The sequence below is a fragment of the Mauremys mutica genome, chromosome 13, assembly GCF_020497125.1.
Source record: "Mauremys mutica isolate MM-2020 ecotype Southern chromosome 13, ASM2049712v1, whole genome shotgun sequence".
In the NCBI taxonomy this organism is placed as follows: domain Eukaryota; kingdom Metazoa; phylum Chordata; order Testudines; family Geoemydidae; genus Mauremys; species Mauremys mutica.
The window spans coordinates 10795154-10810282 of NC_059084.1; the positions used below are offsets into that span (position 1 = coordinate 10795154).

Sequence of the window (15129 nt, forward strand, 5' to 3'; positions counted from 1 at the left end):
CTAAACTCCTAGTACGATATGCTAACAGCTGTTTTTCCACAGAGCAGTTTGACAGCGAATAAGAGTGAAATACTGTTAAACCCCCCACACCAAAAAAAAACAAACAAAAAAAACCCACCCAGGATGTTGATTGTGTCCTGTAATAATAATTATACCTAGCTCTTAAACAGCACTTTTCATCAGTAGATCTCAAAACACTTCACAAAGGAGGTAAGCATCATTATTTCCATTTTACAGATGGGGAATGGAGGCATAGGAAGGTGACTTACACAAGGCCAACCTTTTGGAGACCAAGACATGAGCAGTCAGACCTCATAGTTAGAGCAGCAGTCAGTAGCCAGGAATGGAGCCAGACTCGGAGGCAAGGGTCAGAGCCAAAGTCAGAAATTGGAGCTGAGGGTCAGAGCCAGGTTACCTGGACCAAGTCAAGTCTGAATCCAAGACTGGGGACTATCACAGCTTCCCGCAGCTCCCATTGGCCTGGAGCGGCGAACCGCGTCTAGGGGGAGGTAAACAAACTGGCCCGTCCCGTCAGGGGCTTTCCCTACACAAGGGGCATCCCAAGTTTGGGAAACACTGATCTATAGACTAGACCATGTTTCACTTTATTCAGAATAGCATTAAGGTAGGTTAGAGCTGTTTTGGCTTCAGTATGGTACAACATTCATTTACTTCCCTACATTCTTTTAGCTCTTGCGGGCATTTCTACTTCCAGCACACAGACATTTAAAACAGGGCACTCTAACCATTAAAGGATATTGAGCTTCTGTATTCCTTCCTCCCTTAGGGTGTCCTCGTCCAATCCTGTATGAGATAACTACTCTTCATAGGAATCAACATTTCTGACAAACCATTAAGTTCATCTCTGTTTTCCAATGAAAGTGATTCTTAGGAATGGTGTAAATAATTAGAGTAATGTGAGATTAATTAATGCCAACTGCCCTCTTGGAAGGTAGGTGGACCACCATCTGCAGCATAAAGAAGTGTTGGGGTTAAGGAGCACACAAACAGGGCCGGCTCCAGACCTCAGCGCACCAAGCGCGCGCTTGGGGCGCATGCCGCGGGGGGCGCTCTGCCTGTCGCCGGGAGGGCGGCAGGCGGCTCCGGTGGACCTCCCGCAGGCGTGTCTGCGGAGGGTCTGCTGGTCCCGCGGCTCCGGTGGACCTCCCGCAGGCATGCCTGCGGATGCTCCACCGGAGCCGCGGGACCAGCGGACCCTCCGCAGACATGCCTGCGGGAGGTCCACCAGAGCCGCGGGACCGGCAACCGCCAGAGCGCCCCCCGCAGCATGCCGGCGTGCTTGGGGCGGCGAAATTCCTAGAGCCGCCCCTGCACACAGAGTGCAAGAACTTTACTCCTGGATGAACACCAGGAAATATGCCAGCAGAAGAAACATAAATGAGTAAAATTCGTATTTATCTGTGCCATGGGATGGAAAGAAAATGATTCACCCTCTGAACAAAAACAAAACCCCTTACACTTGAATAATTCATACTCGAGATTTTCATTTGTCATTGCAAGATATCAACATGGCAGAGTCATTTGCAGCCTCTAAGGTGCTCCCCTCCCAAGCTCAGGCCTTGTCAAGCCCACTCACTCGGGCTCAAATTAAGGGGGTCATACATAGGCATCTAACAAAGTAGCCAGATTTGTAGAGGTGTGAGCACCTAGAATTCCCAGTGAAGTTAATAGGAACCGAGCAGGCTCAGCATTTTGAAAAATCAGGTCACACCAGTGCAAAAATATGGGTTTAGGTGCTTAAAGTAAGACACCTACATTTGAAAATTTGGGTCTGATTATTTACAAAGTTGTGCCCATTGAAGACTGAGATTAATTTTATCTGGATCAAGTTCCAGCTCTTCTTCTGCATCTTTTTGCTATGCTTCAAGCCATCAGGAGTTTGCTGTCCTCATCTAATGACCTACTCTAGGTACTTAACTTCTCTGCTTGGCCTTCTGGAGAGACACTGATCTACAGGATTGAAAAGGGGATTGTAAATCAGAAACTCCTAATCTCTAATCCTACCTTTACTGGCAGGGGATTTTGCCATCTCACTTAACATCCTCGTGACTCAGCTCATCTGTAAAGGGAAGATAGTGATACTTACTCATTTCACACAGAAGGGGGGGGGAAGAGGATGTGGAAAAAATTAGTTAGTACTGTTCATATTCACTTCCAAAATGTAAAATGAAAAGAATTATAACAAATGCTTCCAGTCAAGGGAGCAGGGGTTCCTATCGGACTGTCAACATATGCTGTATTACTACAAGATGTTCTCAACTGTTCATCCTGGCATCATAAATAGAAGGAGGACCTAGATCGACAGATTCAAGTTAATCAGAAGTATAAGCTGAATGAAGTTTTTCTGCTGATGAGATGAGAATGTAGCATATGAACACAGTAGCTGGAGGAGATAGCGGACTGGTCTGATTTTCAAGTTTGATACCCTCAGGCTCTGTAAAAACAGGGGGCACAGTGCTATGCAGTTTACTGTGTGTAGTTCCCTTAGCAGAGGCCTTAAAAATTAAGTTAGTTTATGTGATGATCTGCTTTTGTGGGCATTAAAGACATTGTGGCAGAGCCCACTTCCTCCTAGCTCTGCTCAAGTCCACACACAGCTCAGAGGCCTTTCTGCTGATAACCCCCTCCCTTGCAGTTTACATACAATATTAGCTTCCATCACCCATATACACTATATAACCTCACCCCTGTAGTCTTAGGGAGCTTACAGGTCCTGGCCCAAGCAGGGAAAAGCCATCTCTTTCTACATGCCCCTTTCCCACTTCCTTCCTGTGTCTTTTGTATCATCTGCCTAATTAGCCTCTTACTTCTGCTCAGGCCATCAGTTAGGCCCAGCTATTCTTAATGAGGTTTGTGCTGGAGTAATTAATTAGAACTGCAGGGACCAGACAGCCAGTGCTTAATTTGTAATGAAAGGTGCCAGGGCTCAAGCAATTTTTTTACATTCATAACGGATGCAGCAAGGCCAGAGGTGCCAGGCTATGAACTGCCAAGCCTGGACGTCCTGGGGCTCAGACTGACACACATTAAGCATTGCAGAGGGCTGGCTCAGCTGCTGTCACAGCCCCCAGTACTTTTTATAAGATTAAGGCCTAGATCCTCAAAGGTTGTTCGGTGCCTAACTCCTGTTTCAATCAATGAGAGTTAGGCACTTCACTTTGAGGACCTGGGCCTGAGTGTTTTCCTTGGTACCCTTTCCCAAGATTTGTTCTCCCATTCATCATACCAGCTGTTGCTTGACAGCTGTATATCAGGCACGCTATCTGTGCTGGTTGGCTGGCAATTGTAATGACTTTTCTATTTCACACTGACACCGTGTGGCACAGCTACCAGTGGGGCCTGTGGGTTTTTGTGGGTTGCACATTATGGGTTCAAATCTGTGTTAAAGTTATAAATGCAAGCGAGTTTGTTTGCCCCAGGGTTTATTTCCACACTGTCTATACTGTCACCACCCATCTAAACATCAGGAGGTAAAAACAGTTGTCTCTGATAAACAGGGATTATTGTGCCTACCAGCACCAGCGTCAAATTGACTACTGGTATAAGTGGGTCCAACTATGACTGCAGTGGAATTGTGCGCTGATGTCAATGTTGAATTTGGTCCCCTAAATGGCTTTTGCTGTCACTATCAAACTTCACTTTGTGAGCACAAAATATTCACGTAATTCACACAATTCAATTAAAACAAACAACAGGAAGTATTTTTTCCACAGAACGCCCAATCAACCTGTGGAACTCCTTGTCAGAAGATGTTGTGAACGCCAAGACTATAAAATGGTTGAAAAAAGAACTAGATACATTCATGGAGGATAGGTCCATCAATGGCTATTAGCCAGGATGGGCAGGGATGGTGTCCCTAGCCTCTCTTTGCCACTTAATCACTTGATGATTATCTGTTCTGTTCATTCTCCCTTGGGCACCTGGCATTGGCCACTGTCAGAAGACAGGATCTGGGCTAGATGGATCTTTGGTCTGACCCAGTATGGCTATTCTGATGTTTTTAAATATGGGCCAGGACCCTCCTTTGAGCTGTTTGTAGGGTGACCTGGGGGTAGGGCCCAATCCTCTTTTCCTGAGTAACATTCTTAATTCCATCCCTATACTAGAAATAATACAAGTAGATGCCTAACTGTAAGTATCTGCAGAAGTCCCATTGATTTCAATAAGATTTAAGTATATATTTAAAATTATGCACTTAGGGGCTTTCCTGAATAGGGGTGGAAGGGCTAGAGCAGGGGTAGTCAATAGGCAAACTACGAGCCAAATCTGGACTGCCAGATGCTTTACCCAAAAATCTTTTTATTTACTTATTATTATTATTATTAATTTTCTCTGTAGTCTGAACCTTGATTATACCTTGTCCAAAAATTTGGACCTTAAAAAAAATGACTACCCTGGCCTGACTGCACTCATGAAAACAGAATTCTAACATTTTGGTTAAATGGCCTATTTTTGGTTTCTGAACCTGGTTCTTCTAAGGGATGAAGTCATTTATTCTTATCTTCCTTTCTAAAAGGAAAACTCGCTTGTGTTGTTGGGATCACATTGTGGCATCTTTAATTCAACTCCTGATACGAACACGCCAAGTTTTCAGAGATAATATACAATATAAATGAGAGGTTCTGTCCTGGCAGCAAGAGCCTGTGTGCATATAAACACTCTTGAAAGTGTTTTAAAAGTACTCAGCAGTGGATATTTTTAGCTGGTGAGATCCTCTTAAACTTTCCTTAGGCCACAGATTAATTCTGTTCAAAGGGAAATTTCCCTCCCCATCATGTGAGCACTTATATTTGTCTTAGAGTGAAACTCCCACAGAAGGTTGGCCCTGCAGAAGCAGATTCTTCCAGTAGGTGCTCAGCTTTTTGCAAGTGAGACTCTCTGTTATTCAGGCTGTACTGACATCTGTTGGCGCCTGTCAATAAAGGTGGTGTAAAACAGTTTCCTACACTGAGGAGATATTGCCCCTAGAGTGAAGCAGATAACTGGGCAAATAATCTTGTAATAACACTGGACTGCATCCAGATGGTGATTATTCATTGGAATATGCTTGTGCATTACTGACTAAAATCAAATAAGGTTGAAAGCTACAGGTTTCATGAACAGTAGGCAAAATTACTGTTTTCCAAATTATGCATTGTTGTGGGTCACGACAATCTCATCTCAGGCAATAATGTCTTTCTTTTTGTATGAATAGCCACTTTCTCTGCAATATGTACTCCAGAGGGAATTCTGTGCCTAAAAAAGAAACCAAAAAACCCCTGTGCACAATATTTTAAGATTCTGCAAATTTGTCAATAAATAAATGTGTAGACTCCAGCATGACAATGGGAAGCACAGGCCACTGGCTGTACAGAGGTGTTTTCCCCCTTCCTCGGGGGAAAGTATCTCCCAGTTCTATAGTCCAGCCACTTCCCCCCAGTGATGAGTGGGAGGGACCCAGGCATGGGTCTGACTCAGCCTCAGCTGCTCCTTGCAGGGGAAGAGGAAGTCCAGCCAGGACTAGCAGCTGAACCTGCTGCTGGATAGGAGACACCAGCTGCATGACCACTCTTGCGGCTTCCCTTTGCTTCCCAGTCAGCAGGGCCGGCTCTAGACCCCAGCGCGCCAAGCAGGCGCGTGGGGCGGCCCTTTCCCTGGGGGGCGGCATTTGGCTCCGGCTGAGCTCCCGCAGGCATGCCTGCGGCAGGTCAACCGGAGCCCGGGAGGAGCGGACCTGCCGCAGGCATGACTGCGGCGGGTCCCCTCTTCTCGCGGCTCCGGTTGAGCTCCCGCAGGCATGCCTGCGGCAGGTCCGCTGGTCCCGGGCTCCGGTTGACCTGCCGCAGGCATGCCTGCGGGAGCTCAACCGGAGCCGCGGGAAGAGGGGACCCGCCGCGGGACCGGGTAAGGGGCGGCGCTGCGCACGGCTGCTTGGGGCAGCCTATTTTCTAGAGCCGCCCCTGCCAGTCAGAAAGTCATTTTTCTGTGGGGAAGCAAAGAAATCTGCAGGAGACATGAATTTTGTGCATGCGCAGTGGTGCAGAATTCCCCCAGGAGTAAATATGGTCGAACAACAGTTGACGTACTGGGAGACACAATTAAGGCGCACTACAGGAAACCACCTGCTTAACTGACCTACCCCCAGCAGGACCCAAGTCCTGAGTTTTTGCTGACCTGAATCACATTGATTTGTGTGGGGACAGACTGGACCCTCGGGCTCCAACCTGATTCAGAGCCAGGGTAGACATAGGCACCAACTTTCTCCGGTGCCAGTGCGTGCCCCTGCCCCCACCCTGACGCTACCCTTTCCCCGCCCCCATTCCAACCCCATCCCCAAAGTCCCCACCCTAACTCTGCCCCTCCTTGCCCCTATTGGATCCCTTCCCCAAATCCCCACCCCGGCCCCGCCTCTTTCCCCAGCGCGCCTGCCCCATGCGCCTTTCCCCCACCTCTCCCCTCCTTCCCTGCCCCACAAATCAGCTGTTTCACAGTGCAAGGGCTGGGAGGGAGGGAGGAGAAGCAGGACACGGTGGCGCGCTCACAGAGGAGGCGGGGGCAAGCTGGAGCGGGGGGGGCGGGGAGTTGCCGGTGGGTGCTGAGTACCCACCAATTTTTTTCCGAGTCAGCGCCTATGAGTGTAGACATTACCTTTGAGTTCAATTTAATCAGGGAGTGGCAAATAACCAGAGTCCATTCTTGACAGAAACTCCATCCTACAACCACATAGGCGAGAAATCTTATTCCTGTGGTTAGTGCCATTGGGAGTACTCTTGGACATCTGGCCCTAGAATGTTATTTTAGTAGGTTGGTTATGCTGGGAGGTGATGTGAGCTGCTGGCAAACAGGTCTTTGATCTATGGCAATCGTGGACCTCACTGAAGCTGGGGGACATGCTAACCACGTTCTATTCAGGCTAAATGAGGGAGCAATGAATTGCCTCTTTGTTTCGTGATAGCTGAAACAACAGAAGCCAAGGCATGGGCCAGTCTAGGAAGGCCACAGTTGAAGCTGAACCAGGCAGCCCAAGGAGTTTCCCTGGAGACTATTTGCAAGTGCAGGGGCTGGGGTGCATGAGAACAACAGAGACTGTGGCTATGTCTACACTACAGCCTACGTCGGCAAAACTTATGTCGCTCAGGGGTGTGAATATTCCACCCCCCCACCCAAGTGACATAAGTTATGCCGACATAAGCGTTTGTATGCACAGCTTATGCTGCTCGCAAAGGTGGGTTTTTTATGCCATCAGGAGAACTCTCTCCTGTCGGCATAGAGAGTATTCACCACTTGCGCTGCAGCGGTGCATCTGTACCACTACAGAGAGTGAGTGAGAGAGAGAGAGAGTGTGAATGAGTGAGTGTGTGTGTGTGGGCGCTTCTTTGGAGCACTGGACTGACTGGAGAGGTAGAGTTGGACTTCTGAACAGGGACACTGCCAGCTGTTTGTTCCTGTTGAGTTCAGGGAACCACAACTTCATGAACATTCTTTGTAAATAAACAGGATTGCACAAAAGGAATACTTGACTCTGAGAAATTTCTCCTTCTAATGGAAACAATCTGGCAAGGCCCCAAGTATTGGTTACCTGCTTGGGTCAAGGGGCAACAATATCTGAGCTTGCGCCTTCCAACAAAATTCCCTTAATAATAATAATAATAATCATAAAAAAGGAATCAACTGCGCCCTTTGACTTTAAAGGCAGTTTGTCCTGTTTAGTCTTTGGAATAATTTAATGGAGAATTAGCTTATCTTCCAATGGTTTAAAAATAGCAGCCAGTTTACTCAAGAGTGATTAGGTAGTTAAAGTTCTACCAGTAAAGATTTCCCCATTTCTCTGAGCCGCTGGAAGGTCAACAGTTCATGCTGAAGTGTGAGGCCAGCCTAACTTTGCCTGTTGTTCTCATGCACACAAGTGAAGTTAAATGGAAAAAATGTCAGGAACATACTTTCATAATGAAAGATGATCAGGGAAAATAGAACACCATGCAGGGCTTGCCTGAGCATCCCCCTCAAACTGCTGGCCCAAGCCCCCCCATGTGGAGCTGGCCCTCTCCCCCGAGGGCTCAACTGAGCCCCCTCCCACATGTGGGTCTGGTTTGAGCTGCCTAGCATCACTGCTGGCCCAAGCCCTGCGGGGCTAACATAGCTGCTCACCCCCGGAACGTTCCTCCGCACCTCCCCAGGGGGGCACACCCCACTTTTTTTGGCAAAACTGTGCATTTGTCCCGTTTAGTGCGAGTGTGCTCTTGCCAACTGATCATCAGTGGGCAAGACCAAACGGGACAAATGCACAGTTTTACCAAAAAAAATCAAGACCCCCAGAACAGGACTTAAAAAGGGGACTGTCCCAGCCAACACGGAATGTATGATCACCCTATCATGAAAAGACATGACTTCCTCCAAAGAAGGAACCTTGCATTCTCCCAGGCATCATAAGACCAAATCCATGGAGCTCTGGGACTGGAGACGAAGAGGCACTAGTGCACCCATTGTGGGCACTGGGGCAATTCTGCCAGCCCTCCTGTTGTAAGACTCTTTGCCATAATAAATAAAACTATAACAATACTTAGCTCTTCTATAACTCTTTTCATCAGTAGCTTGCCAAGCACCTTGCAAGGGAGGTCAGTATCATTATCCCCATTTGACAGATGGGGAAACAGAGACACGGGGTGGTGAAATGTCTTGTCCAGCAGGCGAGTGGCAGAGCCAGGAATAGACGCCAGGTCTCCTGAGTCCCAGTCCCATGCTCAATCCACTAGGACACAAAGGACCTAAAAGCCAAGATCAAGAGCTGGAGCTGCCATGAAAAGGGGACTCTGGGTGCCCTGGGGATCTTTGTAAGATAATGCAGTATTCTATACAGCATATTTCAAAGGATTCAGAAAACTAGGATATCTGAGAGCAGTCCAGCCCTACAGCTGCACCTCCGTCCTTGTTTAGAGCCCGCAGAGCCCTAAAAACCCATGGGTTTTATATGGAGGAGCTGCTGTGGGTTGCATGAGGGGGTTGAATGTTGTTGCTGAAATGGTGTTTAACAGCTGGAACGGGCACACAGGGCAAGTCTGCAACTGAGGATTGTTTGAGTTCTCTGCTCAGGCACAAGAGAGATTGATGCACATTAGTAATATTTAACCTTGTTAAAAATTGTCAGTACAAACAGGAATTTTACTGACCTGTCCACATTAAGTAATGTTGCCTGTGTGGCCCAAGTGGTTAGTCAACATTCACGCCTTGCAGGGGTATTCCACTAGGAAGAGAAATCAACAATATGAGTAAGTTAAATTCTTTGATGTAATCTTGTTTATTTACACAAAGTGCTGTTTCCCTGAACACATTAGAAACAAACAGCAGCAGATAGTTTCCCTGCTCAGAAAAGAGTCCTTGTGGCACCTTAGAGACTAACAAATTTATTTGGGCATAAGCTTTCGTGGGCTAGAACCCACTTCATCAGATATGTGAAGTAAAAAATACAGGAGCAGATATAAATACATGAAAGGATGGGGGTTGCTTTACCAAGTGTTAGGTCAGTCTAACGAGACAAATCAATTAACAGCAGGATACCAAGGGAGGAAAAATAACTTTTGAAGTGGTAAGAGAGTGGCCCATTAAAGACAATAGACACGAAGGTGTGAGTAACAGTAGGGAGAAATTAGTATTGGGGAAATTAAGTTTAGGTTTTGTAATGACCCAACCATTCCCAGTCTTTATTCAGGCCTAATCTGATGGTATCTAGTTTGCAAATTAATTCCAAGTTCTGCAGCTTCATGTTGTCAGCCTTTTTATTATCATGTCAGAGTTGTTTTGGAGGCTCTGGATAGCATTGTGTTCTGCATGGCTGAGGTTATGGGGCAAGTGATGCTGCTTTTCCACAATTTCAGCTTGTGCACATCAACAGAAGCACTCTATGTAGCAGTCCAGTCTGTTGTTTCGACCTTCAGGAGGAGTCCACGCAGAGTCCTTCTTTTTTGTAGTGTTGGTAGGAAGCTTCCTGTGTGTTAGTGTGCTGTTCAGTGGTGTGTTGGAAATATTCCTTGAGTCGGAGACGTCAAAAGTAGGATTCTAGGTCACCGCAGAACTGTATCATGTTTGTGGGGGTGGTGGGGCAGAAGGAAAGACGCTGAGATAGGACAGACTCTTCTGTCAGGCTAAGAGTATAGCTGGATAGGTTAACAATATTGTTAGGTGAGTTAAGGGAAGCACTGTTGTGGGCCCTTGTGATAGTTTAGTTTCCTTTTTCCTCGGTAGAGATGCAAAGTGTGTGTGTTGTAAATGGCTTGTCTAGCTTTTGTAAAGTCCAGCCACCAGGGAGGTTGTGTGGAAGATTGTTTTTTTTAAGAGAGTTTCTAGTTTTGAGAGTTCATTCTTGATCTTCTCCAGCAGGCTCTATGCCCATAAGCTTGGTCTCTGCTTCTCCTCAGGATTACACACACAATTGCTTCTCTGGGCTTTGTGCCTCTAACACACGCCAGTTAGAAAGACAATATCCTAGCCCCTGTGTTGGCAATCCAGGGACCTCCTCATCCCACACGGTTCAGCTCTGACCTGACATGTGCCTTGGGCAGTCCCTCTGTTGTTTGTTATCATAAAGAACTTCCCAGCAGGGAGTACTGTGGTATGATTATGTCTCGGAACTTGGAGATCTCTACTGCCCGGAAGTGCTGGATGAAAGAGAACACCATATGAGCAGGAAGGAACAAAGCCTGAATGTTGCCCTCTCTTGGTTCTTTCCTTTTTTATGCTCAGATACTGAATAGTTTGTAGTTTTCTCTACTACATAAAGGCACTTAATTGTTCCTTCCTTTGAATCTGACAGAGTGCTGGTATGCTCGCTGACTAACTCCCTCTGTGATTGTCTTTGGATCAAAGAGTCACCTGATAGAAGCCACTGGCACCTTTTAACATTACAGTAATGTTACTTCAGAAGGATTGTTGTCATCAATCCTCTTATTAACCCAGCCCTGCTTATATTTATTACCAGAGCCCCGTGTGTTTCGCAAATGTGGAATAACATGAAATAGAACAAAAACCAACCTATCAAACAAGATAAAATGAAAACGTTACCCTGCAGCGGCAGCTCCTGTCCTGCAGGGCTGGGCCAGCTCCCTGCTCTGGGCGTGGTGACCTGGCACACAAGGTCATAGCCCCACTCATGTTTGGACCATCCATCCCTTTGTCGTGACAGGGGGCGGGGTGCAGGGGAGAGCCTGGCACACAGGATTGCAGTGCCTGGGACACAGGGTTGCAGTGCCACTCACTCGACTTTGACACAAGCGTCCTTACAAGTCATTGCAATTATGCCCTATGTTATGATATCGTTGGAGTTATGCATGCATTGTCTATGGAAAGAAGAATGGTGGTTTCGTTCTTTTATTGTTTGCAGTAGCAGCGCTAACTTGATTGTTAATTAAATATGGAACTATGATGAATTGAGAAGCATAAAGTCAAAGCGTTTTCTCTGTGGATTATTATACTTACATGGAGCAAAATTTTGTTTTCACTTATTTACACCAGTGTCAACTCCGATTAACTGTCAGCAGAATTTGGCCCAGGGTTTGGAAAGAATATCTTTGATCTCACTGTATACAAAGATGTGGACAATGCAGGCAGGTCTCATCCTCTAGATGTCACTGCTGTAATAGGGAGACAAGGTGGGTGAGGTAGTATTTTCTGTTGGTGCGAGAGACAAGCTTTCAAGTTTACACAGAGCTCCTGTTCATTATTACTACTGTAATGGCTTGCATGTTCCTCTTGGCAGTACTACAACTCAATGCCGTACTATAGCGAGCAGAGTAAGAGTTAAAGGGACACGGATACATTTAAAACCACTTTATTTAGGTATTTATTTTTGCAAATTGCTAATGACACTTCCTGTATTAAATTGGAAATATTTAAAAAATTTAATTTAAGTCTCATTATTTGTGCTGTTTTTTTACTAGTTGTGTTTCTCTCTGCTCTTCCACAGCCAGTTTCTAATTGATTCGGATACTGGGCGGGTTCTCAGACATTAGCCAATGTTGCAATATTCCGGCTTCAAATATGGCTGCGGAAGGTTCATTGGTTTATATGATTTTTTCCACTGGAATTAAAAGAAAATAAGGTTTAGGGAAACATTTCATGTTGCTTCTCATTTCCTTGATCAAGGTTGCATTTTGCTGTTACCACCATACTTTCTTATAGCTTCCATCTTCCTGATGATTTCTACCAAACAAGAATTCAGTAACTGCTGGTCCTGATCTCTTTTGCTCTGATTAGAGAAGGAGAAGGAGCATTGTCCCAGAGGCACGTTCAAGTCTGGGAGGAGGGAGTGCCTTGCTCACGAATGTCCCCTCTGTTGGTCTAAAAAGCTATGCTAGTAAGGTGGGTCTCAGATGGACTGCACAGAATTCCCTCAAGGGAAGGATTGGCAAGTCCGTGGAGAAAATGGGGTTCTTCAAGGCTCTTCTTTGTAACGCCCTTTTGAGAATGTAACGTGCTTGCTGTGTGACATCCTCATCATTACTGAGCCCTGCAGCCCAAGCCCCATGAGCCTGAGTCAGCTGACCTGGGCCAGCAGCAGCCTTGCCAGGGGTCTTTTACTGGAGTGTGTATTCGTACCCCAGAGAACTTTTCTCTTACTTTCTATGCTGTAAGCAAGAAATTTGATTGTCCCATATTGAAAGAAATGACTGCCAAAAGATGGATCCGTAATGGGAATAAAGCCATCTGTTCTAGAACTGGTTGGAAAATATAATCAATTTCTTTAGAAAATGTTCACAAAACCAAAAAAAACCCCACTCAAATTACCCTTTCCCCTAAAAAATTTTTGGGAAAAAATTATAGAAAATTTCCTAATTTTTAACTAGCATTATTCCAAACATATCCAACCTTATAGGCAGGTGAGTATTATTGTTCCCATTGGGGGAAACCAGATGCTGAGTTATGATTCCAAAATACACAAAGGGTGTCTGTCAGTGTCAGGACAGGTTTAAAACTGAGGAGTTTCTGGTTCCTTATCCTAACTATGCCTTACTTTGGACACAATATTTACTCTGCTATGCAGTGCCCTCCCACTCTAGCAAGCCATGAATTTCACAAATAAGTCACTGCAGAATTTTCTTTTCAACTGTGTGAAAACCTTAAGCTATGACTTCACTGCAGAAGAATGTTTCTACAATGAGATAGCTAACTTGATGTAAACTTCACTAGGAGACAAGTCACTGGTAGTTTTACCTTCACTAGCTACATCAGAGTAATGTAGACATAAGAAACAAATAATTTAAGAGCAGGGCTGCCCGGGGAGTGTGGGGGGGGGGGGCAAGTGGGGCAATTTGCCCCAGGCCCCGGACCCCGCAGAGGCCCCCATGAGAGTTTTTTGGGGCCCCTGGAGCAGGGTCCTTCACTTGCTCCGGGGGCCCCGGAAAACTCTCGTGGGTCCCGGGCCCCCGGAGATTCTTCCGTATCGGGTCTTCGGCGGCAATTCGGCGGCGGGGGGACTTCCAGGGGGCCTGGGGAAGTCCCCAGGCCCCCTGAATCCTCTGGGCGAGCCTTTAGGTTTTGCATTATTCTACAGAAGGCCACTTCAACCATTAACCCCACTGGCCTGAGTTGAAGGTTAGGCTGAGGTCAATGGGGTTGCAGAGATAAAAAATGAAGGCAAAATAGGCCAATAGTTTCTAGAAACTGCAGGCACGTAAGGGCTGACATCTATATTTTAGACTATATTATCCGGTCATCAGTTTAGCTGTCTCGTTATCGCTACATAATACAAGAACCTTTATTTTCCATGCCATTTTAAAATGTGCTTTCCTTTCTATGATGTCAATTACATCTTAAGTGCTGAGTTTCTTGTGCTGGCAAAGGAGGACTTGATGAGCTTTACTCTTTTACTGATAGTCATTTATCTCCACAGCCATTATCAAAATGTTTCTTCCGACAGCTGGTGCCAGAAGAGCTATCCCCATGTAATGATCTTTCCAAAGGATTTAAAGGTAGAACACTTAAGCACTAGGCAGTCTCCATGTGAAACAGACAAGTTTATAGGATTGAATATAGTCTTTAGAGTAGAGCAACTCTGGAGTTAAAGTACATAAACAGATACATGCATTCAGAACTTCAGAAATACCTGAAAGGGATTGATGCCCTGCAGAGACACTGACAAAGCCCCCTGGCCCAGATTATGCAATTAAGGCACCAGTCCCTTATCTAAAGCCATTAGAGTGTGGGGATAATGTGCATCTGCAGAACACTAGTGGCTTTGTGACTCAGAGTACAATCTGGCCACCTGTATTATTTGCTGACTAGTAAAAACATGTCACAGCCTTCTGGATGGTCGCTGTAAAGGGAGTTATGTGATTAATTCTCTTTTTAAGCTAAATATAATGTTAATGTCCTATAAAGGGGCCATGCACACCCAGTGCCAATCTCAAAATGGCTTATAATTGCTTTTTTGGTGGAATTATCCACCAAATTATCTTCAGCAGCTTTGAGGCCACAGAAGAATTCTTCAGTTGAGTTAGCTGCCACCTCCTGAGGAAGTGGATTACCTACGTTGAAGGGAGAACCCAAGTGTCACAGTGGTGCAGTGGCAGCACTGCAGCTGCACTGCTGTAGTGTTTTAAGTGTAGACAAGTTGTCAGAGTCTACGCCGGGGTAGTCAACTATTTTTTTGTCAAGGTTCAAATTTCTGGGTCAAGGTCTAATCAAGGTCCAGACTCCAGAGAAAATAACAACAAACAACAACAATAATGATAATAATAAGTAAATAAAAAGATTTCAGGGTCTGTTCAAAAGCATCTGGCGCTCTGGATTTGGTCCGTAGTCTGCCTATTGACTACGCCTGGTCTAAGCGATGCAAATTGGCATAGCTCCATTGAAGTCTAGTAAGTGAGGATCTGGATCATTGCATTGTGCACCTATTTCTCACAAGGGTATGTATTATTTTTGGGGCTATCGGTTAATCAGTTAACTCACACAATTAACTCAAAAAAATTAATCGCAGTTTTAATCGCACTGTGAACCAATAGAATACCAATTGAAATCTATTAAATATTTTGGATGTTTTTCTACATTTTCATATGTATGTTTCATATGTATGTTTCATATGTATTTCTATGTTGTAACTGAAATCAAAGTATATTCTTTCTTATTACAAATATT

General features: G+C 45.5%; 1 long non-coding RNA gene across 1 annotated transcript in view; it reads right to left on the reverse strand.

Moving 5' to 3' along the window:
- Window positions 1–689: 689 nt before the first annotated feature.
- The window catches only part of LOC123348516, a 34216-nt gene continuing 19776 nt past the window's right edge, over window positions 690–15129 (reverse strand). The window contains exons 2-4 of the long non-coding RNA XR_006573199.1: window positions 9168–9241; window positions 2026–2080; window positions 690–968 (exon numbers count right to left, since the gene is read on the reverse strand). This is a non-coding gene — a long non-coding RNA (uncharacterized LOC123348516). The remainder of the gene's footprint in view (window positions 969–2025; window positions 2081–9167; window positions 9242–15129) is intronic.